This window comes from Hyla sarda, chromosome 1 (assembly GCF_029499605.1).
Source record: "Hyla sarda isolate aHylSar1 chromosome 1, aHylSar1.hap1, whole genome shotgun sequence".
NCBI classification, from domain to species: Eukaryota; Metazoa; Chordata; class Amphibia; order Anura; family Hylidae; genus Hyla; species Hyla sarda.
This window is the reverse complement of record NC_079189.1, coordinates 275,533,354-275,560,024: the sequence shown is the minus strand read 5'-3', so window position 1 is coordinate 275,560,024 and position 26,671 is coordinate 275,533,354. Positions and strand designations below refer to the sequence as shown.

General features: G+C 50.3%; 17 pseudogenes; all 17 read right to left on the bottom strand.

The window, feature by feature from the left end:
- Nucleotides 1–988: 988 nt before the first annotated feature.
- Nucleotides 989–1,108, bottom strand: LOC130316101 (5S ribosomal RNA; annotated as a pseudogene).
- A 3,067-nt stretch (nucleotides 1,109–4,175) lies between these two features.
- Nucleotides 4,176–4,295, bottom strand: LOC130351921 (5S ribosomal RNA; annotated as a pseudogene).
- Nucleotides 4,296–5,971: 1,676 nt separating this feature from the next.
- LOC130316090 (5S ribosomal RNA) lies at nucleotides 5,972–6,091 on the bottom strand (annotated as a pseudogene).
- A 3,067-nt stretch (nucleotides 6,092–9,158) lies between these two features.
- Nucleotides 9,159–9,278, bottom strand: LOC130351920 (5S ribosomal RNA; annotated as a pseudogene).
- A 2,229-nt stretch (nucleotides 9,279–11,507) lies between these two features.
- On the bottom strand, nucleotides 11,508–11,627 carry LOC130352807 (5S ribosomal RNA; annotated as a pseudogene).
- Nucleotides 11,628–12,308: 681 nt separating this feature from the next.
- On the bottom strand, nucleotides 12,309–12,428 carry LOC130351918 (5S ribosomal RNA; annotated as a pseudogene).
- A 2,081-nt stretch (nucleotides 12,429–14,509) lies between these two features.
- Nucleotides 14,510–14,629, bottom strand: LOC130352002 (5S ribosomal RNA; annotated as a pseudogene).
- Nucleotides 14,630–14,913: 284 nt separating this feature from the next.
- LOC130348571 (5S ribosomal RNA) lies at nucleotides 14,914–15,033 on the bottom strand (annotated as a pseudogene).
- An 871-nt stretch (nucleotides 15,034–15,904) lies between these two features.
- On the bottom strand, nucleotides 15,905–16,024 carry LOC130334722 (5S ribosomal RNA; annotated as a pseudogene).
- A 1,460-nt stretch (nucleotides 16,025–17,484) lies between these two features.
- LOC130352651 (5S ribosomal RNA) lies at nucleotides 17,485–17,604 on the bottom strand (annotated as a pseudogene).
- An 82-nt stretch (nucleotides 17,605–17,686) lies between these two features.
- LOC130331618 (5S ribosomal RNA) lies at nucleotides 17,687–17,806 on the bottom strand (annotated as a pseudogene).
- Nucleotides 17,807–18,684: 878 nt separating this feature from the next.
- Nucleotides 18,685–18,804, bottom strand: LOC130343828 (5S ribosomal RNA; annotated as a pseudogene).
- Nucleotides 18,805–20,057: 1,253 nt separating this feature from the next.
- On the bottom strand, nucleotides 20,058–20,177 carry LOC130352661 (5S ribosomal RNA; annotated as a pseudogene).
- Nucleotides 20,178–20,449: 272 nt separating this feature from the next.
- LOC130328866 (5S ribosomal RNA) lies at nucleotides 20,450–20,569 on the bottom strand (annotated as a pseudogene).
- Nucleotides 20,570–24,050: 3,481 nt separating this feature from the next.
- Nucleotides 24,051–24,170, bottom strand: LOC130327820 (5S ribosomal RNA; annotated as a pseudogene).
- Nucleotides 24,171–24,840: 670 nt separating this feature from the next.
- On the bottom strand, nucleotides 24,841–24,960 carry LOC130314854 (5S ribosomal RNA; annotated as a pseudogene).
- Nucleotides 24,961–26,446: 1,486 nt separating this feature from the next.
- LOC130314843 (5S ribosomal RNA) lies at nucleotides 26,447–26,566 on the bottom strand (annotated as a pseudogene).
- Between the last annotated feature and the right edge of the window lie 105 nt (nucleotides 26,567–26,671).

The following is a 26,671-nucleotide window of genomic DNA, read 5'->3' as shown; positions in this document are numbered from 1 at the left end:
GGCAGCCAGGATTCCCAGCCAGTCTCCCATGCTGGTACTTACCAGGCCCTAAGCTGGGTATCAGTCTGCGATCTGTCAAGAGCAGGCGCGTTCAGCTTAGGATGGCCGTTGACAGCTTCACACTTTGTATACTGTGCATTTAAGCATCAATAAATCCTTTTCGGAATCGGAGCGGAAGGCGGCAACAGAGCAAAATGTCAACGGCAGCCGGAATTCCCAGCCAGTGTCATGCCGGTACTTACCGGGCCCTAAGATCTGTACCAGTCTGCGATCTGACGAGAGCAGGCGCGTTAAGCTTAGGATGGCCGTCAACAGCTTCACACCTTGTATACTGTGGATTTAAGCATCAATAAATTATTTTCGGAATCGGCGCGGAAGGCAGCAATAGAGCAAAATGTCAACGGCAACCGGGATTCCTAGCCAGTCTCCCATGCCAGTACCTACCGGGCCCTAAGCTAGAGCAGTCTGCGATCTGACGAGAGCAGGCGCGTTCAGCTTAGGATGGCCATTGACAGCTTCATGCTTTTTATACTGTGCATTTAAGCATCAATAAATCCTTTTCGGAATCGGAGCGGAAGGCGGCAACAGATTAAAATGTCAACTGCACCCGGGATTCCCAGCCAGTCTCCAATGCTGGTAATTACTGGGCCCTAAGCTGGGTAGCAGTCTGCGATCTGACAAGAGCAGGTGCGTTCAGCTTAGGATGGCTGTTGACATCTTCACGCCTTGTATATTGTGGATTTAAGCATCAATAAATATTTTTATTAATCGGAGAGGAAGGCGGCAACAGAGCAAAATGTCAATGGCACCTTGAATTGCCAGCCAGTATCCCATGCTGGTAATTGCCGGGCAGCAGTCTGCGATCTGAGGAGAGCAGGCACGTTCAGGCTTAGGATGGCCGTTGTCAGCTTCACACCCTGTGTATTGTGGATTTAAGCCTCAACAAATCCTTTTCCGAATCGGAGCGGAAGGCAGCAACAGATTAAAATGTCAACTGCACCCGGGATTCCCAGCCAGTCTCCCATGCTGGTACTTACCAGGCCCTAAGCTGGGTAGCAGTCTGCGATCTGATGAGAGCAGGTGCGTTCAGCTTAGGATGGCCGTTGACATCTTCACGCCTTGTATATTGTGGATTTAAGCATCAATAAATATTTTTATTAATCGGAGAGGAAGGCGGCAACAGAGCAAAATGTCAATGGCACCTTGGATTGCCAGCCAGTCTCCCATGCCGGTAACTGCCGGGCAGTAGTCTGCGATCTGAGGAGAGCAGGCACGTTCAGGCTTAGGATGGCCGTTGACAGCTTCACACCCTGTGTATTGTGGATTTAAGCATCAATAAATCCTTTTCGGAATCGGAACGGAAGGCGGCAACAGAGCAAAATATCAACGGCAGCCGGGATTCCAAGCCAGTGTCCCATGCCGGTACTTACCGGGCCCTAAGATCTGTACCAGTCTGCGATCTGACGAGAGCAGGCGCGTTAAGCTTAGGATGGCCGTCGACAGCTTCACACCTTGTATACTGTGGATTTAAGCATCAATAAATTATTTTCGGAATCGGAGCGGAAGGCAGCAATAGAGCAAAATGTCAACCGGGATTCCCAGCCAGTCTCCCATGCCAGTACTTACCGGGCCCTAAGCTAGGTAGCAGTCTGCGATCTGACGAAAGCAGGCGCGTTCAGCTTAGGATGGCCATTGACAGCTTCATGATTTTTATACTGTGCATTTAAGCATCAATAAATCCTTTTCGGAATCGGAACGGAAGGCGGCAACAGAGCAAAATGTCAACTGCACCCGGGATTCCCAGCCAGTCTCCCATGCCGGTACTTACTGGGCCCTAAGCTGGGTAGCAGTCTGCGATCTGACGAGAGCAGGCGCGTTCAGCTTAGGATGGCCATTGACAGCTTCATGCTTTTTATACTGTGCATTTAAGCATCAATAAATCCTTTTCGGAATCGGAACGGAAGGCGGCAACAGAGCATAATGTCAACTGCACCCGGGATTCCCAGCCAGTCTCCCATGCCTGTACTTACTGGGCCCTAAGCTGGGTAGCGGTCTGCGATCTGACGAGAGCAGGCGCGTTCAGCTTAGGATGGCCGTTGACATCTTCACGCCTTGTATATTGTGAATTTAAGCATCAATAAATATTTTTATTAATCGGAGAGGAAGGCGGCAACAGAGCAAAATGTCAATGGCACCTTGGATTGCCAGCCAGTCTCCCATGCCGGTAACTGCCGGGCAGTAGTCTGCGATCTGAGGAGAGGAGGCACGTTCAGGCTTAGGATGGCCGTTGACAGCTTCACACCCTGTGTATTGTGGATTTAAGCATCAATAAATTCTTTTCGGAATCGGAACGGAAGGCGGCAACAGAGCAAAATGTCAACGGCAGCCGGGATTCCCAGCCAGTGTCCCATGCCGGTACTTACCGGGCCCTAAGATCTGTACCAGTCTGCGATCTGACGAGAGCAGGCGCGTTAAGCTTAGGATGGCCGTCGACAGCTTCACACCTTGTATACTGTGGATTTAAGCATCAATAAATTCTTTTCGGAATCGGAGCGGAAGGCAGCAATAGAGCAAAATGTCAACGGCAACCGGGATTCCCAGCCAGTCTCCCATGCCAGTACTTACCGGGCCTTAAGCTAGGTAGCAGTCTGCGATCTGACGAAAGCAGGCGCGTTCAGCTTAGGATGGCCATTGACAGCTTCATGATTTTTATACTGTGCATTTAAGCATCAATAAATCCTTTTCGGAATCGGAACGGAACGGAAGGCGGCAACAGAGCAAAATGTCAACTGCACCCGGGATTCCCAGCCAGTCTCCCATGCCGGTACTTACTGGGCCCTAAGCTGGGTAGCAGTCTGCGATCTGACGAGAGCAGGCGCATTCAGCTTAGGATGGCCGTTGACAGCTTCATGCTTTTTATACTGTGCATTTAAGCATCAATAAATCCTTTTCGGAATCGGAACGGAAGGCGGCAACAGAGCATAATGTCAACTGCACCCGGGATTCCCAGGCAGTCTCCCATGCCGGTACTTACTGGGCCCTAAGCTGGGTAGCAGTCTGCGATCTGACGAGAGCAGGCGCGTTCAGCTTAGGATGGCCGTTGACATCTTCACGCCTTGTATATTGTGAATTTAAGCATCAATAAATATTTTTATTAATCGCAGAGGAAGGCGGCAACAGAGCAAAATGTCAATGGCACCTTGGATTGCCAGCCAGTCTCCCATGCCGGTAACTGCCGGGCAGTAGTCTGCGATCTGAGGAGAGCGGGCACGTTCTGGCTTAGGATGGCCGTTGACAGCTTCACACCCTGTGTATTGTGGATTTAAGCATCAATAAATCCTTTTCCGAATCGGAGCGGAAGGCGGCAACAGATTAAAATGTCAATTGCACCTGGGATTCCCAGCCAGTCTCCCATGCTGGTACTTACTGTGCCCTTAGATGGGTAGCAGTCTGCGATCTGACGAGAGCAGGCGCGTTCAGCTTAGGATGGCCATTGACAGCTTCATGCTTTTTATACTGTGCATTTAATCATCAATAAATCCTTTTCGGAATCGGAGCGGAAGGAGGCAACAGATTAAAATGTCAACTGCACCCGGGATTCCCAGCCAGTCTCCCATGCTGGTACTTACTGTGCCCTTAGCTGGGTAGCAGTCTGCGATCTGACGAGAGCAGGCGCGTTCAGCTTAGGATGGCCATTGACAGCTTCATGCTTTTTATACTGTGCATTTAAGCATCAATAAATCCTTTTCGGAATCGGAACGGAAGGCGGCAACAGAGCATAATGTCAACTGCACCCGGGATTCCCAGCCAGTCTCCCATGCCGGTAATTACTGGGCCCTAAGCTGGGTAGCAGTCTGCGATCTGACGAGAGCAGGCGCGTTCAGCTTAGGATGGCCGTTGACATCTTCACGCCCTATATATTGTGGATTTAAGCATCAATAATTATTTTTATTAATCGGAGAGGAAGGCGGCAACAGAGCAAAATGTCAATGGCACCTTGAATTGCCAGCCAGTCTCCTATGCTGGTAACTGCCGGGCAGCAGTCTGCGATCTGAGGAGAGCAGGCACGTTCAGGCTTAGGATGGCCGTTGACAGCTTCACACCCTGTGTATTGTGGATTTAAGCATCAATAAATCCTTTTCCGAATCGGAGCGGAAGGCAGCAACAGATTAAAATGTCAACTGCACCCGGGATTCCCAGCCAGTCTCCCATGCTGGTACTTACCAGGCCCTAAGCTGGGTAGCAGTCTGCGATCTGACGAGAGCAGGCGCGTTCAGCTTAGGATGGCCGTTGACAGCTTCACACTTTGTATACTGTGGATTTAAGCATCAATAAATAATTTTCGGAATCGGAGCAGAAACAGAGCAAAACGTCAACTGCACCCGGGATTCCCAGCCAGTCTCCCATGCTGGTACTTACCAGGCCCCAAGCTGGGTAGCAGTTTGCGATCTGACGAGAACAGGCGCATTCAGCTTAGGATGGCCGTAGACATCTTCACACCCTGAATACTGTGGATTTAAGCATCAATAAATCCTTTTCGGAATCAGAGCGTAAGGCGGCAACAGAGCAAAATGTCAACGACACCTGGGATTCCCAGCCAGTCTCCCATGCTGGTACTTACCAGGCCCTAAACTGGGTATCAGTCTGCGATCTGACGAGAGCAGGCGCGTTCAGCTTAGGATGACCGTTGACAGCTTCACGCCTTTTATATTGTGGATTTAAGCATCAATAAATAATTTTCCGAATCGAAGCGAAAGGCGGCAACAGATTAAAATGTCAACTGCACCCGGGATTCCCACCCAGTCTCCCATGCTGGTACTTACCAGGCCCTAAGCTGGGTAGCAGTCTGCGATCTGACGAGAGCAGGCGCGTTCAGCTTAGGATGGCCGTTTACAGCTTCTTGATTTTTATATTGTGCATTTAAGCATCAATATATCCTTTTCGGAAACGGAACGGAAGGCGGCAACAGAGCAAAATGTCAACGGCAGCCAGGATTCCCAGCCAGTCTCCCATGCTGGTACTTACCAGGCCCTAAGCTGGGTATCAGTCTGCGATCTGTCAAGAGCAGGCGCGTTCAGCTTAGGATGGCCGTTGACAGCTTCACACTTTGTATACTGTGCATTTAAGCATCAATAAATCCTTTTCGGAATCGGAGCGGAAGGCGGCAACAGAGCAAAATGTCAACGGCAGCCGGAATTCCCAGCCAGTGTCATGCCGGTACTTACCGGGCCCTAAGATCTGTACCAGTCTGCGATCTGACGAGAGCAGGCGCGTTAAGCTTAGGATGGCCGTCAACAGCTTCACACCTTGTATACTGTGGATTTAAGCATCAATAAATTATTTTCGGAATCGGCGCGGAAGGCAGCAATAGAGCAAAATGTCAACGGCAACCGGGATTCCTAGCCAGTCTCCCATGCCAGTACCTACCGGGCCCTAAGCTAGAGCAGTCTGCGATCTGACGAGAGCAGGCGCGTTCAGCTTAGGATGGCCATTGACAGCTTCATGCTTTTTATACTGTGCATTTAAGCATCAATAAATCCTTTTCGGAATCGGAGCGGAAGGCGGCAACAGATTAAAATGTCAACTGCACCCGGGATTCCCAGCCAGTCTCCAATGCTGGTAATTACTGGGCCCTAAGCTGGGTAGCAGTCTGCGATCTGACAAGAGCAGGTGCGTTCAGCTTAGGATGGCTGTTGACATCTTCACGCCTTGTATATTGTGGATTTAAGCATCAATAAATATTTTTATTAATCGGAGAGGAAGGCGGCAACAGAGCAAAATGTCAATGGCACCTTGAATTGCCAGCCAGTATCCCATGCTGGTAATTGCCGGGCAGCAGTCTGCGATCTGAGGAGAGCAGGCACGTTCAGGCTTAGGATGGCCGTTGTCAGCTTCACACCCTGTGTATTGTGGATTTAAGCCTCAACAAATCCTTTTCCGAATCGGAGCGGAAGGCAGCAACAGATTAAAATGTCAACTGCACCCGGGATTCCCAGCCAGTCTCCCATGCTGGTACTTACCAGGCCCTAAGCTGGGTAGCAGTCTGCGATCTGATGAGAGCAGGTGCGTTCAGCTTAGGATGGCCGTTGACATCTTCACGCCTTGTATATTGTGGATTTAAGCATCAATAAATATTTTTATTAATCGGAGAGGAAGGCGGCAACAGAGCAAAATGTCAATGGCACCTTGGATTGCCAGCCAGTCTCCCATGCCGGTAACTGCCGGGCAGTAGTCTGCGATCTGAGGAGAGCAGGCACGTTCAGGCTTAGGATGGCCGTTGACAGCTTCACACCCTGTGTATTGTGGATTTAAGCATCAATAAATCCTTTTCGGAATCGGAACGGAAGGCGGCAACAGAGCAAAATATCAACGGCAGCCGGGATTCCAAGCCAGTGTCCCATGCCGGTACTTACCGGGCCCTAAGATCTGTACCAGTCTGCGATCTGACGAGAGCAGGCGCGTTAAGCTTAGGATGGCCGTCGACAGCTTCACACCTTGTATACTGTGGATTTAAGCATCAATAAATTATTTTCGGAATCGGAGCGGAAGGCAGCAATAGAGCAAAATGTCAACCGGGATTCCCAGCCAGTCTCCCATGCCAGTACTTACCGGGCCCTAAGCTAGGTAGCAGTCTGCGATCTGACGAAAGCAGGCGCGTTCAGCTTAGGATGGCCATTGACAGCTTCATGATTTTTATACTGTGCATTTAAGCATCAATAAATCCTTTTCGGAATCGGAACGGAAGGCGGCAACAGAGCAAAATGTCAACTGCACCCGGGATTCCCAGCCAGTCTCCCATGCCGGTACTTACTGGGCCCTAAGCTGGGTAGCAGTCTGCGATCTGACGAGAGCAGGCGCGTTCAGCTTAGGATGGCCATTGACAGCTTCATGCTTTTTATACTGTGCATTTAAGCATCAATAAATCCTTTTCGGAATCGGAACGGAAGGCGGCAACAGAGCATAATGTCAACTGCACCCGGGATTCCCAGCCAGTCTCCCATGCCTGTACTTACTGGGCCCTAAGCTGGGTAGCGGTCTGCGATCTGACGAGAGCAGGCGCGTTCAGCTTAGGATGGCCGTTGACATCTTCACGCCTTGTATATTGTGAATTTAAGCATCAATAAATATTTTTATTAATCGGAGAGGAAGGCGGCAACAGAGCAAAATGTCAATGGCACCTTGGATTGCCAGCCAGTCTCCCATGCCGGTAACTGCCGGGCAGTAGTCTGCGATCTGAGGAGAGGAGGCACGTTCAGGCTTAGGATGGCCGTTGACAGCTTCACACCCTGTGTATTGTGGATTTAAGCATCAATAAATTCTTTTCGGAATCGGAACGGAAGGCGGCAACAGAGCAAAATGTCAACGGCAGCCGGGATTCCCAGCCAGTGTCCCATGCCGGTACTTACCGGGCCCTAAGATCTGTACCAGTCTGCGATCTGACGAGAGCAGGCGCGTTAAGCTTAGGATGGCCGTCGACAGCTTCACACCTTGTATACTGTGGATTTAAGCATCAATAAATTCTTTTCGGAATCGGAGCGGAAGGCAGCAATAGAGCAAAATGTCAACGGCAACCGGGATTCCCAGCCAGTCTCCCATGCCAGTACTTACCGGGCCTTAAGCTAGGTAGCAGTCTGCGATCTGACGAAAGCAGGCGCGTTCAGCTTAGGATGGCCATTGACAGCTTCATGATTTTTATACTGTGCATTTAAGCATCAATAAATCCTTTTCGGAATCGGAACGGAACGGAAGGCGGCAACAGAGCAAAATGTCAACTGCACCCGGGATTCCCAGCCAGTCTCCCATGCCGGTACTTACTGGGCCCTAAGCTGGGTAGCAGTCTGCGATCTGACGAGAGCAGGCGCATTCAGCTTAGGATGGCCGTTGACAGCTTCATGCTTTTTATACTGTGCATTTAAGCATCAATAAATCCTTTTCGGAATCGGAACGGAAGGCGGCAACAGAGCATAATGTCAACTGCACCCGGGATTCCCAGGCAGTCTCCCATGCCGGTACTTACTGGGCCCTAAGCTGGGTAGCAGTCTGCGATCTGACGAGAGCAGGCGCGTTCAGCTTAGGATGGCCGTTGACATCTTCACGCCTTGTATATTGTGAATTTAAGCATCAATAAATATTTTTATTAATCGCAGAGGAAGGCGGCAACAGAGCAAAATGTCAATGGCACCTTGGATTGCCAGCCAGTCTCCCATGCCGGTAACTGCCGGGCAGTAGTCTGCGATCTGAGGAGAGCGGGCACGTTCTGGCTTAGGATGGCCGTTGACAGCTTCACACCCTGTGTATTGTGGATTTAAGCATCAATAAATCCTTTTCCGAATCGGAGCGGAAGGCGGCAACAGATTAAAATGTCAATTGCACCTGGGATTCCCAGCCAGTCTCCCATGCTGGTACTTACTGTGCCCTTAGATGGGTAGCAGTCTGCGATCTGACGAGAGCAGGCGCGTTCAGCTTAGGATGGCCATTGACAGCTTCATGCTTTTTATACTGTGCATTTAATCATCAATAAATCCTTTTCGGAATCGGAGCGGAAGGAGGCAACAGATTAAAATGTCAACTGCACCCGGGATTCCCAGCCAGTCTCCCATGCTGGTACTTACTGTGCCCTTAGCTGGGTAGCAGTCTGCGATCTGACGAGAGCAGGCGCGTTCAGCTTAGGATGGCCATTGACAGCTTCATGCTTTTTATACTGTGCATTTAAGCATCAATAAATCCTTTTCGGAATCGGAACGGAAGGCGGCAACAGAGCATAATGTCAACTGCACCCGGGATTCCCAGCCAGTCTCCCATGCCGGTAATTACTGGGCCCTAAGCTGGGTAGCAGTCTGCGATCTGACGAGAGCAGGCGCGTTCAGCTTAGGATGGCCGTTGACATCTTCACGCCCTATATATTGTGGATTTAAGCATCAATAATTATTTTTATTAATCGGAGAGGAAGGCGGCAACAGAGCAAAATGTCAATGGCACCTTGAATTGCCAGCCAGTCTCCTATGCTGGTAACTGCCGGGCAGCAGTCTGCGATCTGAGGAGAGCAGGCACGTTCAGGCTTAGGATGGCCGTTGACAGCTTCACACCCTGTGTATTGTGGATTTAAGCATCAATAAATCCTTTTCCGAATCGGAGCGGAAGGCAGCAACAGATTAAAATGTCAACTGCACCCGGGATTCCCAGCCAGTCTCCCATGCTGGTACTTACCAGGCCCTAAGCTGGGTAGCAGTCTGCGATCTGACGAGAGCAGGCGCGTTCAGCTTAGGATGGCCGTTGACAGCTTCACACTTTGTATACTGTGGATTTAAGCATCAATAAATAATTTTCGGAATCGGAGCAGAAACAGAGCAAAACGTCAACTGCACCCGGGATTCCCAGCCAGTCTCCCATGCTGGTACTTACCAGGCCCCAAGCTGGGTAGCAGTTTGCGATCTGACGAGAACAGGCGCATTCAGCTTAGGATGGCCGTAGACATCTTCACACCCTGTATACTGTGGATTTAAGCATCAATAAATCCTTTTCGGAATCGGAGCGTAAGGCGGCAACAGAGCAAAATGTTAACGAAACCTGGGATTCCCAGCCAGTCTCCCATGCTTGTACTTACCGGGCCCTAAGCTGGGTAGCAGTCTGCGATCTGACGAGAGCAGGCACGTTCAGCTTAGGATGGTTGTTGACAGCTTCTCGCACTTTATACTGTGCATTTAAGCATCAATAAATCCTTTTCGGAATCGGAACGGAAGGCGGCAACAGAGCAAAATGTCAATAGCACCTTGGATTGCCAGCCAGTCTCCCATGCCCGTACTTGCCGGGCAGCAGTCTGCGATCTGACAAGAACAGGCACATTCAGCTTAGGATAGCCGTAGACGGCTTCACACCCTGTATACTGTGGATTTAAGCATCAATAAATCCTTTTCGGAATCCGAGCGGAAGGCGGCTACAGAGCAAAATGTCAACAACAACTGGGATTCCCAGCCAGTCTCCCATGCTGGTACTTACCGGGCCCTAAGCTGGGTAGCAGTCTGCGTTCAGCTTAGGATGGCCGTTGACAGCTTCACGCCCTTTATACTGTGCATTTAAGCATCAATAAATCCTTTTCCGAATCGGAGCGGAAGGCGGCAACAGATTAAAATATCAACTGCACCCGGGATTCCCAGCCAGTCTCCCATGCTGGTGCTTACCAGGCCCTAAGCTGGGTAGCAGTCTGCGCTCTGACGAGAGCAGGCGCGTTCAGCTTAGGATGGCCGTTAACAGCTTCACACTTTGTATACTGTGAATTTAAGCATCAATAAATATTTTTATTAATCGGAGAGGAAGGCGGCAACAGAGCAAAATGTCAATGGCACCTTGGCTTGCCAGCCAGTCTCCCACGCCGGTATCTGCCGGGCAGCAGTCTGCGATCTGAGGAGAGCAGACATGTTCAGCTTAGGATGGCCGTTGACAGCTTCACACCCTGTATATTGTGGATTTAAGCATGAATAAATCCTTTTCCGAATCGGAGCGGAAGGCGGCAACAGATTAAAATGTCAACTGCACCCGGGATTCCAGACAGTCTACCATGCTGGTACTTACCAGGCCCTAAGCTGGGTAGCAGTCTGTGATCTGACGAGAGCAGGCGCGTTCAGCTTAGAATGGCCATTGACAGCTTCACACTTTGTATACTGTGGATTTAAGCATCAATAAATAATTTTCGGAATCGGAGCAGAAACAGAGCAAAATGTCAACTGCACCCGGGATTCCCAGCCAGTCTCCCATGCTGGTACTTACCAGGCCAGAAGCTGAGTAGCAGTCTGAGAACAGGCACATTCAGCTTAGGATGGCCGTAGACATCTTCACGCCCTGTATACTGTGGATTTAAGCATCAATAAATCCTTTTCGGAATCGGAGCAGAAGGCGGCAACAGAGCAAAATGTCAACGACACCTGGGATTCCCAGCCAGTCTCCCATGCTGGTACTTACCGGGCCCTAAGCTGGGTAGCAGTCTGCGATGTGACCAGAGCAGGCGCGTTCAGCTTAGGATGGCCGTTGACATCTTGACGCCTTGTATACTGTGGATTTAAGCATCAATAAATATTTTTTTTAATCGGAGAGTAAGACGGCAACAGATCAAAATGTCAATAGCACCTTGGATTGCCAGCCAGTCTCCCATGCCCGTACTTGCCGGGCAGCAGTCTGCGATCTGACAAGAACAGGCGCATTCAGCTTAAAATAGCCGTAGACGGCTTCACACCCTGTATATTGTGGATTTAAGCATCAATAAATCCTTTTCGGAATCGGAGCAAAATGTCTACAGAGCTACAGAGAAAAATGTCAACAACACCTGAGATTCCCAGCCAGTCTCCCATGCTGGTACTTACCGGGCCCTAAGCTGGGTAGCAGTCTGCGATCTGACGAGAGCAGGCGCGTTCAGCTTAGGATGGCCATTAACAGCTTCATGCTCTTTATACTGTGCATTTAAGCATCAATAAATCCTTTTCCGAATCGGAGCGGAAGGCGGCAACAGAATAAAATGTCAACTGCACCCGGGATTCCCAGCCAGTCTCCCATGCTGGTACTTACCAGGCCCTAAGCTGAGTAGCAGTCTGCGATCTAACGAGAGCAGGCGCGTTCAGCTTAGGATGGCCGTTGACAGCTTCACACTTTGTATACTGTGCATTTAAGCATCAATAAATCCTTTTCGGAATCGGAACGGAACGGAAGGCGGCAACAGAGCAAAATGTCAACGGCAGCCGGGATTCCCAGCCAGTGTCCCATGCCGGTACTTACCGGGCCCTAAGATCTGTATAAGGCTGCGATCTGACGAGAGCAGGCGCGTTAAGCTTAGGATGGCCGTCGACAGCTTCACACCTTGTATACTGTGGATTTAAGCATCAATAAATTCTTTTCGGAATCGGAGCGGAAGGCGGCAACAGAGCAAAATGTCAACTGCACCCGGGATTCCCAGCCAGTCTCCCATGCCGGTACTTACTGGGCCCTAAGCTGGGTAGCAGTCTGCGATCTGACGAGAGCAGGCGCGTTCAGCTTAGGATGGCCGTTGACAACTTCACGCATTGTATATTGTGGATTTAAACATCAATAAATATTTTTTTAATCGGAGAGGAAGGCGGCAACAGAGCAAAATGTCAATGGCACCTTGGATTGCCAGCCAGTCTCCCATGCCGGTAACTGCCGGGCAGCAGTCTGCGATCTGAGGAGAGCAGGCACGTTCAGGCTTAGGATGGCCGTTGACAGCTTCACACCCTGTATGTTGTGGATTTAAGCATCAATAAATCCTTTTCCGAATCGGAGCGGAAGGCGGCAACAGATTAAAATGTCAACTGCACCCGGGATTCCCAGCCAGTCTCCCATGCTGGTACTTACCAGGCCCTAAGCTGGGTAGCAGTCTGCGATCTGACGAGAGCAGGCGCGTTCAGCTTAGGATGGCCGTTGACAGCTTCACGCCTTGTATATTGTGGATTTAAGCATCAATAAATATTTTTATTAATCGGAGAGGAAGGCGGCAACGGAGCAAAATGTCAATGCCACCTTGGATTGCTAGCCAGTCTCCCATGCCGGTAACTGCCGGGCAACAGTCTGCGATCTGAGGAGAGCAGGCACGTTCAGGCTTAGGATGGCCGTTGACAGCTTCACACCCTGTATATTGTGGATTTAAGCACCAATAAATCCTTTTCCGAATCGGAGCGGAAGGCGGCAACAGATTAAAATGTCAACTGCACCCGGGATTCCCAGCCAGTCTCCCATGCTGGTACTTACCAGGCCCTAAGCTGGGTAGCAGTCTGCGATCTGACGAGAGCAGGCGCGTTCAGCTTAGGATGGCCGTTTACAGCTTCACACTTTGTTTACTGTGGATTTAAGCATCAATAAAAAAATTTCGGAATCGGAGGAGAAACAGAGCAAAATGTCAACTGCACCCGGGATTCCCAGCCAGTCTCCCATGGTGGTACTTACCAGGCCCGAAGCTGGGTAGCAGTCTGCGATCTGACGAGAACAGGCGCATTCAGCTTAGGATGGCCGTAGACATCTTCACACCCTGTATACTGTGGATTTAAGCATCAATAAATCCTTTTCGGAATCGGAGCGGAAGGCGGCAACAGAGCAAAATGTCAACGACACCTGGGATTCCAGGCCAGTCTCCCATGCTGGTACTTACCGGGCCCTAAGCTGGGTAGCAGTCTGCGATCTGACGAGAGCAGGCGCGTTCAGCTTAGGATGGCCGTTGACAGCTTCTCGCCCTTTATACTGTGCATTTAGGCATCAATAAATCCTTTTCGGAATTGGAACGGAAGGCGGCAACAGTGCAAAATGTCAACGGCAGCCGGGATTCCCAGCCAGTGTCCTATGCCGGTACTTACCGGGCCCTAAGATCTGTACCAGTCTGTGATCTGACGAGAGCAGGCGCGTTAAGCTTAGGATGGCCGTCGACAGCTTCACACCTTGTATACTGTGGATTTAAGCATCAATAAATTCTTTTCGGAATCGGAGCGTAAGGCAGCAATAGAGCAAAATATAAACGGCACACGGGATTCCCAGCCAGTCTCCCATGCCAGTACTTACCGGGCCCTAAGCTGGGTAGCAGTCTGCGATCTGACGAGAACAGGCGCGTTCAGCTTAGGATAGCCGTTGACATCTTCACTCTTTGTATACTGTGGATTTAAGCATCAATAAATATTTTTTTTAATCGGAGAGGAAGGCGGCAACAGATCAAAATGTCAATAGCACCTTGGATTGCCAGCCAGTCTCCCATGCCCGTACTTGCCGGGCAGCAGTCTGCGATCTGACAAGAACAGGCGCATTCAGCTTAGGATAGCCGTAGACGGCTTCACACCCTGTATTTTGTGGATTTAAGCATCAATAAATCCTTTTCGGAATCGGAGCAAAATGTCTACAGAGCTACAGAGCAAAATGTCAACAACACCTGAGATTCCCAGCCAGTCTCCCATGCGGGTACTTACCGGGCCCTAAGCTGGGTAGCAGTCTGCGATCTGACGAGAGCAGGCGCGTTCAGCTTAGGATGGCCGTTAACAGCTTCACGCCCTTTATACTGTGCATTTAAGCATCAATAAATCCTTTTTCCGAATAGGAGCGGAAGGCGGCAACAGATTAAAATGTCAACTGCACCCGGGATTCCCAGCCAGTCTCCCATGCTGGTACTTACCAGGCCCTAAGCTGGGTAGCAGTCTGCGATCTGACGAGAGCAGGCACGTTCAGGCTTAGGATGGCCGTTGACAGCTTCACACCCTGTGTATTGTGGATTTAAGCATCAATAAATCCTTTTTCCGAATAGGAGCGGAAGGCGGCAACAGATTAAAATGTCAACTGCACCCGGGATTCCCAGCCAGTCTCCCATGCTGGTACTTACCAGGCCCGAAGCTGGGTAGCAGTCTGCGATTTGACGAGAACAGGTGCATTCAGCTTAGGATGACCGTAGACATCTTCACACCCTGTATACTGTGGATTTAAGCAACAATAAATCCTTTTCGGAATCGGAGCGGAAGGCGGCAACAGAGCAAAATGTCAACGACACCTGGGATTCCCAGCCAGTCTCCCGTGCTGGTACTTACCGGGCCCTAAGCTGGGTAGCAGTCTGCGATCTGACGAGAGCAGGCGCGTTCAGCTTAGGATGGCCGTTGACAGCTTCTCGCCCATTATACTGTGCATTTAAGCATCAATAAATCCTTTTCGGAATCGGAACGGAAGGCGGCAACAGAGCAAAATGTCAACGGCAGCCGGGATTCCCAGCCAGTGTCCCATGCCGGTACTTACCGGGCCCTAAGATCTGTACCAGTCTGCGATCTGACGAGAGCAGGCGCGTTAAGCTTAGGATGGCCGTCAACAGCTTCACACCTTGTATACTGTGGATTTAAGCATCAATAAATTATTTTCGGAATCGGAGCGGAAGGCAGCAAAAGAGCAAAATGTCAACGGCACCTGGGATTCCCAGCCAGTCTCCCATGCCAGTACTTACCGGGCCCTAAGCTGGGTAGCAGTCTGCGATCTGACGAGAGCAGGCGCGTTCAGCTTAGGATGGCCATTGACAGCTTCATGCTTTTTACATGTGCATTTAAGCATCAATAAATCCTTTTCGGAATCGGAGAGGAAGGCGGCAACAGAGCAAAATGTCAATAGCACCTTGGATTGGCAGCCAGGCTCCCATGCCCGTACTTGCCGGGCAGCAGTCTGCAAACTGACAAGAACAGGCACATTCAGCTTAGGATAGCCGTAGAAGGCTTCACACCCTGTATACTGTGGATTTAAGCATCAATAAATCCTTTTTGGAATCGAAGCGGAAGGCGGTTACAGAGCAAAATGTCAACAACACCTGGGATTCCCAGCCAGTCTCCCATGCTGGTACTTACCGGGCCCTAAGCTGGGTAGCAGTCTGCAATCTGACGAGAGCAGGCGCGTTAAGCTTAGGATAACCGTCGCCAGCTTCACACCTTGTATACTGTGGATTTAAGCATCAATAAATTATTTTCGGAATCGGAGCCGAAGGCAGCAATAGAGCAAAATATCAACGGCACCCGGGATTGCCAGCCAGTCTCCCATGCCAGTACTTACCGGGCCCTAAGCTGGGTAGCAGTCTGCGATCTGACGAGAGCAGGCGCGTTCAGCTTAGGATGGCCGTTGACATCTTCATGCCTTGTATACTGTGGATTTAAGCATCAATAAATATTTTTTTTAATCGGAGAGGAAGGCGGCAACAGATCAAAATGTCAATAGCACCTTGGATTGCCAGCCAGTCTCCCATGCCCGTACTTGCCGGGCAGCAGTCTGCGATCTGACAAGAACAGGCGCATTCAGCTTAAGATAGCTGTAGACGGCTTCACACCCTGTATATTGTGGATTTAAGCATCAATAAATCCTTTTCGGAATCGGAGCAAAATGTCTACAGAGCTACAGAGCAAAATGTCAACAACACCTGAGATTCCCAGCCAGTCTCCCATGCTGGTACTTACCGGGCCCTAAGCTGGGTAGCAGTCTGCGATCTGACGAGAGCAGGCGCGTTCAGCTTAGGATGGCCGTTGACAGCTTCACACTTTGTATACTGTGCATTTAAGCATCAATAAATCCTTTTCGGAATCGGAACGGAAGGCGGCAACAGAGCAAAATGTCAACTGCACCCGGGATTCCCAGCCAGTCTTCCATGCCGGTACTTACTGGGCCCTAAGCTGGGTAGCAGTCTGCGATCTGACGAGAGCAGGCGCGTTCAGCTTAGGATGTCTGTTGACATCTTCACACCTTGTATATTGTGGATTTAAGCATCAATAAATATTTTTTTAATCGGAGAGGAAGGCGGCAACAGAGCAAAATGTCAATGGCACCTTGGATTGCCAGCCAGTCTCCCATGCCAGTAACTGCCGGGCAGCAGTCTGCGATCTGATGAGAGCAGGCACGTTCAGGCTTAGGATGGCCGTTGACAGCTTCACACCCTGTATATTGTGGATTTAAGCATCAATAAATCCTTTTCCGAATCGGAGGGGAAGGCGGCAACAGATTAAAATGTCAACTGCACCCGGGATTCCCAGCCAGTCTCCCATGCTGGTACTTACCAGGCTCTAAGCTGGGTAGCAGTCTGCGATCTGACAAGAACAGGCGCATTCAGCTTAGGATAGCCGTAGACGGCTTCACACCCTGTATATTGTGGATTTAAGCATCAATAAATCCTTTTCGGAATCGGAGCAAAATGTCTACAGAGCTACAGAGCAAAATGTCAACAACACCTGAGATTCCCAGCCAGTCTCCATTGCTGGTACTTACCGGGCCCTAAGCTGGGTAGCAGTCTGCGATCTGACGAGAGCAGGCGCGTTCAGCTTAGGATGGCCGTTGACAGCTTCACACTTTGTATACTGTGCATTTAAGCATCAATAAATCCTTTTCGGAATCGGAACGGAAGGCGGCAACAGAGCAAAATGTCAACTGCACCCGGGATTCCCAGCCAGTCTCCCATGCCGGTACTTACTGGGCCCTAAGCTGGGTAGCAGTCTGCGATCTGACGAGAGCAGGCGCGTTCAGCTTAGGATGGCCGTTGACATCTTCACGCCTTGTATATTGTGGATTTAAGCATCAATAAATATTTTTTTAATCGGAGAGGAAGGCGGCAACAGAGCAAAATGTCAATGGCACCTTGGATTGCCAGCCAGTCTCCCATGCCAGTAACTGCCGGGCAGCAGTCTGCGATCTGAGGAGAGCAGGCACGTTCAGGCTTAGGATGGCCGTTGACAGCTTCACACCCTGTATATTGTGGATTTAAGCATCAATAAATCCTTTTCCGAATCGGAGGGGAAGGCGGCAACAGATTAAAATGTCAACTGCACCCGGGATTCCCAGCCAGTCTCCCATGCTGGTACTTACCAGGCTCCAAGCTGGATAGCAGTCTGCGATCTGACGAGAGCAGGCGCGTTCAGCTTAGGATGGCCGTTGACAGCTTCACACTTTGTATACTGTGGATTTAAGCATCAATAAATAATTTTCGGAATCGGAGCAGAATGTCAACTGCACCCGGGATTCCCAGCCAGTCTCCCATGCTGGTACTTACCGGGCCCTAAGCTGGGTAGCAGTCTGCGATCTGACGAGAGCAGGCGCGTTCAGCTTAGGATGGCCGTTGACAGCTTCACGCCCTTTATACTGTGCATTTAAGCATCAATAAATCCTTTTCCGAATCGGAGCGGGAGGCGGCAACAGATTAAAATGTCAAATGCACCCGGGATTCCCAGCCGGTCTCCCATGCTGGTACTTACCAGGCCCTAAGCTGGGTAGCAGTCTGCGATCTGACGAGAGCAGGCGCGTTCAGCTTAGGATGGCCTTTGACAGCTTCATGCCCTTTATACTGTGCATTTAAGCATCAATAAATCCTTTTCGGAATCGGAACGTAAGGCGGCAACAGAGCAAAATGTCAACAGCAGACGGGATTCCCAGCCAGTGTCCCATGCCGGTACTTACCGGGCCCTAAGATCTGTACCAGTCTGCGATCTGACGAGAGCAGGCGCGTTAAGCTTAGGATGGCCATCGACAGCTTCACACCTTGTATACTGTGGATTTAAGCATCAATAAATTATTTTCGGAATCGGAGCGGAGGGCAGCAATAGAGCAAAGTGTCAACGGCACCTGGGATTCCCAGCCAGTCTCCCATGCCAGTACTTACCGGGCCGTAAACTGGATAGCAGTTTGCAATCTGACAAGAGCAGGCACGTTCAGCTTAGGATGGCCATTGACAGCTTCATGCTTTTTATACTGTGCATTTAAGCATCAATAAATCCTTTTCGGAATCGGAGAGGAAGGCGGCAACAGAGCAAAATGTCAATAGTTCCTTGGATTGCCAGCCAGTCTCCCATGCCTGTACTTTCCTGGCAGCAGTCTGCGATCTGACAAGAACAGGCACATTCAGCTTAGGATAGCCGTAGACGGCTTCACACCCTGTATACTGTGGATTTAAGCATCAATAAATCCTTTTCGGAATCGAAGCGGAAGGCGGCTACAGAGCAAAATGTCAACAACACCTGGGATTCCCAGCCAGTCTCCCATGCTGGTACTTACCGGGCCCTAAGCTGGGTAGCAGTCTGCGATCTGACGAGAGCAGTTGCGTTCAGCTTAGGATGGCCGTTGATAGCTTCTCGCCCTTTATACTGTGGATTTAAGCATCAATAAATTCTTTTCGGAATCGGAGCGGAAGGCAGAAATAGAGCAAAATGTCGACGGCACCCGGGATTCCCAGCCAGTCTCCCATGCCAGTACTTACCGGGCCCTAAGCTGAGTAGCAGTCTGCGATCTGACGAGAGCAGGCGCGTTCAGCTTAGGATGGCCATTGACAGCTTCATGCTTTTTATACCGTGCATTTAAGCATCAATAAATCCTTTTCGGAATCGGAGAGTAAGGCGACAACAGAGCAAAATGTCAATAGCACCTTGGATTGCCAGCCAGTCTCCCATGCCCGTACTTGCCGGGCAGCAGTCTGCAATCTGACAAGAACAGGCACATTCAGCTTAGGATAGCCGTAGACAGCTTCACACCCTGTATACTGTGGATTTAAGCATCAATAAATCCTTTTCGGAATCGGAGCGGAAGGCGGCTACAGAGCAAAATGTCAACAACACCTGGGATTCCCAGCCAGTCTCCCATGCTGGTACTTACCAAGCCCTAAGCTGGGTAGCAGTCTGCAATCTGACGAGAGCAGGCGAGTTCAGCTTAGGATGGCCGTTGACATCTTCACGCCTTGTATATTGTGGATTTAAGCATCAATAAATATTTTTATTAATCGGAGAGGAAGGCGGCAACAGAGCAAAATGTCAATGGCACCTTGGATTGCCAGCCAGTCTCCCATGCCGGTAACTGCCGGGCAGCAGTCTGCGATCTGAGGAGAGCAGGCACGTTTAGGCTTAGGATGGCCGTTGACAGCTTCACACCCTGTATATTGTGGATTTAAGCATCAATAAATCCTTTTCCGAATCAGAGCGGAAGGTGGCAACAGATTAAAATGTCAACTGCACCCGGGATTCCCAGCCAGTCTCCCATGCTGGTACTTACCGGGCCCTAAGCTGGGTTGCAGTCTGCGATCTGACGAGAGCAGGCGCGTTCAGCTTAGGATGGCCGTTGACAGCTTCACACTTTGTATACTGTGGATTTAAGCATCAATAAATAATTTTCGGAATCGGAGCAAAATATCAACGGCAGCCAGGATTCCCAGCCAGTCTCCCATGCTGGTACTTACCAGGCCCGAAGCTGGGTAGCAGTCTGCGATCTGACGAGAACAGGCGCATTCAGCTTAGGATGGCCATAGACATCTTCACACCCTGTATACTGTGGATTTAAGCATCAATAAATCCTTTTCGGAATCGGAGCGGAAGGCCGCAACAGAACAGAATGTCAACGACACCTGGGATTCCCAGCCAGTGTCTCATGCCGGTACTTACCGGGCCCTAAGATCTGTACCAGTCTGCGATCTGACGAGAGCAGGCGCGTTAAGCTTAGGATGGCCGTCGACAGCTTCACACCTTGTATACTGTGGATTTAAGCATCAATAAATTATTTTCGGAATCGGAGCGGAAGGCAGCAATAGAGCAAAATGTCAATGGCACCCGGGATTCCCAGCCAGTCTCCCATGCCAGTACTTACCGGGCCCTAAGCTGGGTAGCAGTCTGCGATCTGACGAGAGCAGGCGCGTTCAGCTTAGGATGGTCATTGACAGCTTCATGCTTTTTATACTGTGCATTTAAGCATCAATAAATCCTATTCGGAATCGGAGAGGAAGGCGGCAACAGAGCAAAATGTCAATAGCACCTTGGATTGCCAGCCAGTCTCCCATGCCCGTACTTGCCGGGCAGCAGTCTGCGATCTGACAAGAACAGGCACATTCAGCTTAGGATAGCCGCAGACGGCTTCACACCCTGTATACTGTGGATTTAAGCATCAATAAATCCTTTTCGGAATCGGAGCGGAAGGCGGCTACAGAGCAAAATGTCAACAACACCTGGGATTCCCAGCAAGTCTCCCATGCTGGTACTTACCGGGCCCTAAGCTGAGTAGCAGTCTGCGATCTGACGAGAGCAGGCACGTTCAGCTTAGGATGGCCGTTGACAGCTTCACGCCCTTTATACTGTGCATTTAAGCATCAATAAATCATTTTCTGAATCGGAGCGGAAGGTGGCAACAGAGCAAAATGTCAACTGCACCCGGGATTCCCAGCCAGTCTCCCATGCCGGTACTTACTGGGCCCTAAGCTGGGTAGCAGTCTGCGATCTGACGAGAGCAGGCGCGTTCAGCTTAGGATGGCCGTTGACATCTTCACGCCTTGTATATTGTGGATTTAAGCATCATTAAATCCTTTTCGGAATCGGAGCAAAATGTCTACAGAGCTACAGAGCAAAATGTCAACAACACCTGAGATTCCCAGCCAGTCTCCCATGCTGGTACTTACCGGGCCCTAAGCTGGGTAGCAGTCTGCGATCTGACGAGAGCAGGCGCGTTCAGCTTAGGATGTCCGTTAACAGCTTCACGCCCTTTATACTGTGCATTTAAGCATCAATAAATCCTTTTCCGAATCTGAGCGGAATGGCGGCAACAGATTAAAATGTCAACTGCACCCAGGATTCCCAGCCAGTCTCCCATGCTGGTACTTACCAGGCCCTAAGCTGGGTAGCAGTCTGCGATCTGACGAGAGCAGGCGCGTTCAGCTTAGGATGGCCGTTGACAGCTTCAGACTTTGTATACTGTGCATTTAAGCATCAATAAATCCTTTTCGGAATCGGAACGGAAGGCGGCAACAGAGCAAAATGTCAACGGCAGCCGGGATTCCCAGCCAGTGTCCCATGCCGGTACTTACCGGGCTCTAAGATCTGTACCAGTCTGCGATCTGACGAGAGCAGGCGCGTTAAGCTTAGGATGGCCGTCGACAGCTTCACACCTTGTATACTGTGGATTTAAGCATCAATAAATTATTTTCGGAATCGGAGCGGAAGGCAGCAATAGAGCAAAATGTCAACCGGGATTCCCAGCCAGTCTCCCATGCCGGTACTTACCGGGCTCTAAGATCTGTACCAGTCTGCGATCTGACGAGAGCAGGCGCGTTCAGCTTAGGATGGCCGTTGACATCTTCACACCTTGTATATTGTGGATTTAAGCATCAATAAATATTTTTTTAATCGGAAAGGAAGGCGGCAATAGAGCAAAATGTCAATGGCACCTTGGATTGCCAGCCAGTCTCTCATGACGGTAACTGCCGGGCAGCAGTCTGCGATCTGAGGAGAGCAGGCACGTTCAGGCTTAGGATGGCCGTTGACAGCGTCACACCCTGTATATTGTGGATTTAAGCATCAATAAATCCTTTTCGAAATCGGAACGGAAGGCGGCAACAGAGCATAATGTCAACTGCACCCGGGATTCCCAGCCAGTCTCCCATGCCGGTACTTACTGGGCCCTAAGCTGGGTAGCAGTCTGCGATCTGACGAGAGCAGGCGCGTTCAGCTTAGGATGGCCATTGACAGCTTCATGATTTTTATACTGTGCATTTAAGCATCAATAAATCCTTTTCGGAATCGGAACGGAAGGCGGCAACAGAGCAAAATGTCATCTGCACCCGGGATTCCCAGCCAGTCTCCCATGCCGGTACTTACTGGGCCCTAAGCTGGGTAGCAGTCTGCGATCTGACGAGAGCAGGCGAGTTCAGCTTAGGATGGCCATTGACAGCTTCATGCTTTTTATACTGTGCATTTAAGCATCAATAAATCCTTTTCGGAATCGGAACGGAAGGCGGCAACAGAGCATAATGTCAACTGCACCCGGGATTCCCAGCCAGTCTCCCATGCCGGTACTTACTGGGCCCTAAGCTGGGTAGCAGTCTGCGATCTGACGAGAGCAGGCGCGTTCAGCTTAGGATGGCCGTTGACATCTTCACGCCTTGTATATTGTGGATTTAAGCATCAATAAATATTTTTATTAATCGAAGTGGAAGGCGGCAACAGAGCAAAATGTCAATGGCACCTTGGATTGCCAGCCAGTCTCCCATGCCGGTAACTGCTGGGCAGCAGTCTGCGATCTGAGGAGAGCAGGCACGTTCAGGCTTAGGATGGCCGTTGACAGCTTCACACCCTGTGTATTGTGGATTTAAGCATCAATAAATCCTTTTCCGAATCGGAGCAGAAGGCGGCAACAGATTAAAATTTCAACTGCACCCGGGATTCCCAGCCAGTCTCCCATGCCGTTACTTACCGGGCCCTAAGCTGGGTAGCAGTCTGCGATCTGACGAGAGCAGGCGCGTTCAGCTTAGGATGGCCGTTGACATCTTCACGCCTTGTATACTGTGGATTTAAGCATCAATAAATATTTTTTTTAATCGGAGAGTAAGGCGGCAACAGATCAAAATGTCAATAGCACCTTGGATTGCCAGCCAGTCTCCCATGCCCGTACTTGCCGGGCAGCAGTCTGCGATCTGACAAGAACAGGCGCATTCAGCTTAAAATAGCCGTAGACGGCTTCACACCCTGTATATTGTGGATTTAAGCATCAATAAATCCTTTTCGGAATCGGAGCAAAATGTCTACAGAGCTACAGAGAAAAATGTTAACAACACCTGAGATTCCCAGCCAGTCTGCCATGCTGGTACTTACCGGGCCCTAAGCTGGGTAGCAGTCTGCGATCTGACGAGAGCAGGCGCGTTCAGCTTAGGATGGCCATTAACAGCTTCATGCTCTTTATACTGTGCATTTAAGCATCAATAAATCCTTTTCCGAATCGGAGCGGAAGGCGGCAACAGAATAAAATGTCAACTGCACCCGGGATTCCCAGCCAGTCCCCCATGCTGGTACTTACCAGGCCCTAAGCTGAGTAGCAGTCTGCGATCTAACAAGAGCAGGCGCGTTCAGCTTAGGATGGCCGTTGACAGCTTCACACTTTGTATACTGTGCATTTAAGCATCAATAAATCCTTTTCGGAATCGGAACGGAAAGGAAGGCGGCAACAGAGCAAAATGTCAACGGCAGCCGGGATTCCCAGCCAGTGTCCCATGCCGGTACTTACCGGGCCCTAAGATCTGTACCAGTCTGCGATCTGACGAGAGCAGGCGCGTTAAGCTTAGGATGGCCGTCGACAGCTTCACACCTTGTATACTGTGGATTTAAGCATCAATAAATTCTTTTCGGAATCGGAGCGGAAGGCGGCAACAGAGCAAAATGTCAACTGCACCCGGGATTCCCAGCCAGTCTCCCATGCCGGTACTTACTGGGCCCTAAGCTGGGTAGCAGTCTGCGATCTGACGAGAGCAGGCGCGTTCAGCTTAGGATGGCCGTTGACAACTTCACGCATTGTATATTGTGGATTTAAACATCAATAAATATTTTTTTAATCGAAGAGGAAGGCGGCAACAGAGCAAAATGTCAATGGCACCTTGGATTGCCAGCCAGTCTCCCATGCCGGTAACTGCCGGGCAGCAGTCTGCGATCTGAGGAGAGCAGGCACGTTCAGGGTTAGGATGGCCGTTGACAGCTTCACACCCTGTATGTTGTGGATTTAAGCATCAATAAATCCTTTTCCGAATCGGAGCGGAAGGCGGCAACAGATTAAAATGTCAACTGCACCCGGGATTCCCAGCCAGTCTCCCATGCTGGTACTTACCAGGCCCTAAGCTGGGTAGCAGTCTGCGATCTGATGAGAGCAGGCGCGTTCAGCTTAGGATGGCCGTTGACAGCTTCACGTCTTGTATATTGTGGATTTAAGCATCAATAAATATTTTTATTAATCGGAGAGGAAGGCGGCAACGGAGCAAAATGTCAATGCCACCTTGGATTGCTAGCCAGTCTCCCATGCCGGTAACTGCCGGGCAACAGTCTGCGATCTGAGGAGAGCAGGCACGTTCAGGCTTAGGATGGCCGTTGACAGCTTCACACCCTGTATATTGTGGATTTAAGCACCAATAAATCCTTTTCCGAATCGGAGCGGAAGGCGGCAACAGATTAAAATGTCAACTGCACCCGGGATTCCCAGCCAGTCTCCCATGCTGGTACTTACCAGGCCCTAAGCTGGGTAGCAGTCTGCGATCTGACGAGAGCAGGCGCGTTCAGCTTAGGATGGCCGTTTACAGCTTCACACTTTGTTTACTGTGGATTTAAGCATCAATAAAAAAAATTCGGAATCGGAGGAGAAACAGAGCAAAATGTCAACTGCACCCGGGATTCCCAGCCAGTCTCCCATGGTGGTACTTACCAGGCCCGAAGCTGGGTAGCAGTCTGCGATCTGACGAGAACAGGCGCATTCAGCTTAGGATGGCCGTAGACATCTTCACACCCTGTATACTGTGGATTTAAGCATCAATAAATCCTTTTCGGAATCGGAGCGGAAGGCGGCAACAGAGCAAAATGTCAACGACACCTGGGATTCCCAGCCAGTCTCCCATGCTGGTACTTACCGGGCCCTAAGCTGGGTAGCAGTCTGCGATCTGACGAGAGCAGGCGCGTTCAGCTTAGGATGGCCGTTGACAGCTTCTCGCCCTTTATACTGTGCATTTAGGCATCAATAAATCCTTTTCGGAATTGGAACGGAAGGCGGCAACAGTGCAAAATGTCAACGGCAGCCGGGATTCCCAGCCAGTGTCCTATGCCGGTACTTACCGGGCCCTAAGATCTGTACCAGTCTGTGATCTGACGAGAGCAGGCGCGTTAAGCTTAGGATGGCCGTCGACAGCTTCACACCTTGTATACTGTGGATTTAAGCATCAATAAATTCTTTTCGGAATCGGAGCGTAAGGCAGCAATAGAGCAAAATATCAACGGCACACGGGATTCCCAGCCAGTCTCCCATGCCAGTACTTACCGGGCCCTAAGCTGGGTAGCAGTCTGCGATCTGACGAGAACAGGCGCGTTCAGCTTAGGATAGCCGTTGACATCTTCAATCTTTGTATACTGTGGATTTAAGCATCAATAAATATTTTTTTTAATCGGAGAGGAAGGCGGCAACAGATCAAAATGTCAATAGCACCTTGGATTGCCAGCCAGTCTCCCATGCCCGTACTTGCCGGGCAGCAGTCTGCGATCTGACAAGAACAGGCGCATTCAGCTTAGGATAGCCGTAGATGGCTTCACACCCTGTATATTGTGGATTTAAGCATCAATAAATCCTTTTCGGAATCGGAGCAAAATGTCTACAGAGCTACAGAGCAAAATGTCAACAACACCTGAGATTCCCAGCCAGTCTCCCATGCGGGTACTTACCGGGCCCTAAGCTGGGTAGCAGTCTGCGATCTGACGAGAGCAGGCGCGTTCAGCTTAGGATGGCCGTTAACAGCTTCACGCCCTTTATACTGTGCATTTAAGCATCAATAAATCCTTTTTCCGAATAGGAGCGGAAGGCGGCAACAGATTAAAATGTCAACTGCACCCGGGATTCCCAGCCAGTCTCCCATGCTGGTACTTACCAGGCCCTAAGCTGGGTAGCAGTCTGCGATCTGACGAGAGCAGGCACGTTCAGGCTTAGGATGGCCGTTGACAGCTTCACACCCTGTGTATTGTGGATTTAAGCATCAATAAATCCTTTTTCCGAATAGGAGCGGAAGGCGGCAACAGATTAAAATGTCAACTGCACCCGGGATTCCCAGCCAGTCTCCCATGCTGGTACTTACCAGGCCCTAAACTGGGTAGCAGTCTGCGATCTGAAGAGAGCAGGCTCGTTCAGCTTAGGATGGCCGTTGACAGCTTCACAATTTGTATACTGTGGATTTAAGCATCAATAAATAATTTTCGGAATCGGAGCAGAAACATAGCAAAATGTCAACTGCACCCGGGATTCCCAGCCAGTCTCCCATGCTGGTACTTACCAGGCACGAAGCTGGGTAGCAGTCTGCGATTTGACGAGAACAGGTGCATTCAGCTTAGGATGACCGTAGACATCTTCACACCCTATATACTGTGGATTTAAGCAACAATAAATCCTTTTCGGAATCGGAGCGGAAGGCGGCAACAGAGCAAAATGTCAACGACACCTGGGATTCCCAGCCAGTCTCCCATGCTGGTACTTACCGGGCCCTAAGCTGGGTAGCAGTCTGCGATCTGACGAGAGCAGGCGCGTTCAGCTTAGGATGGCCGTTGACAGCTTCTCGCCCATTATACTGTGCATTTAAGCATCAATAAATCCTTTTCGGAATCGGAACGGAAGGCGGCAACAGAGCAAAATGTCAACGGCAGCCGGGATTCCC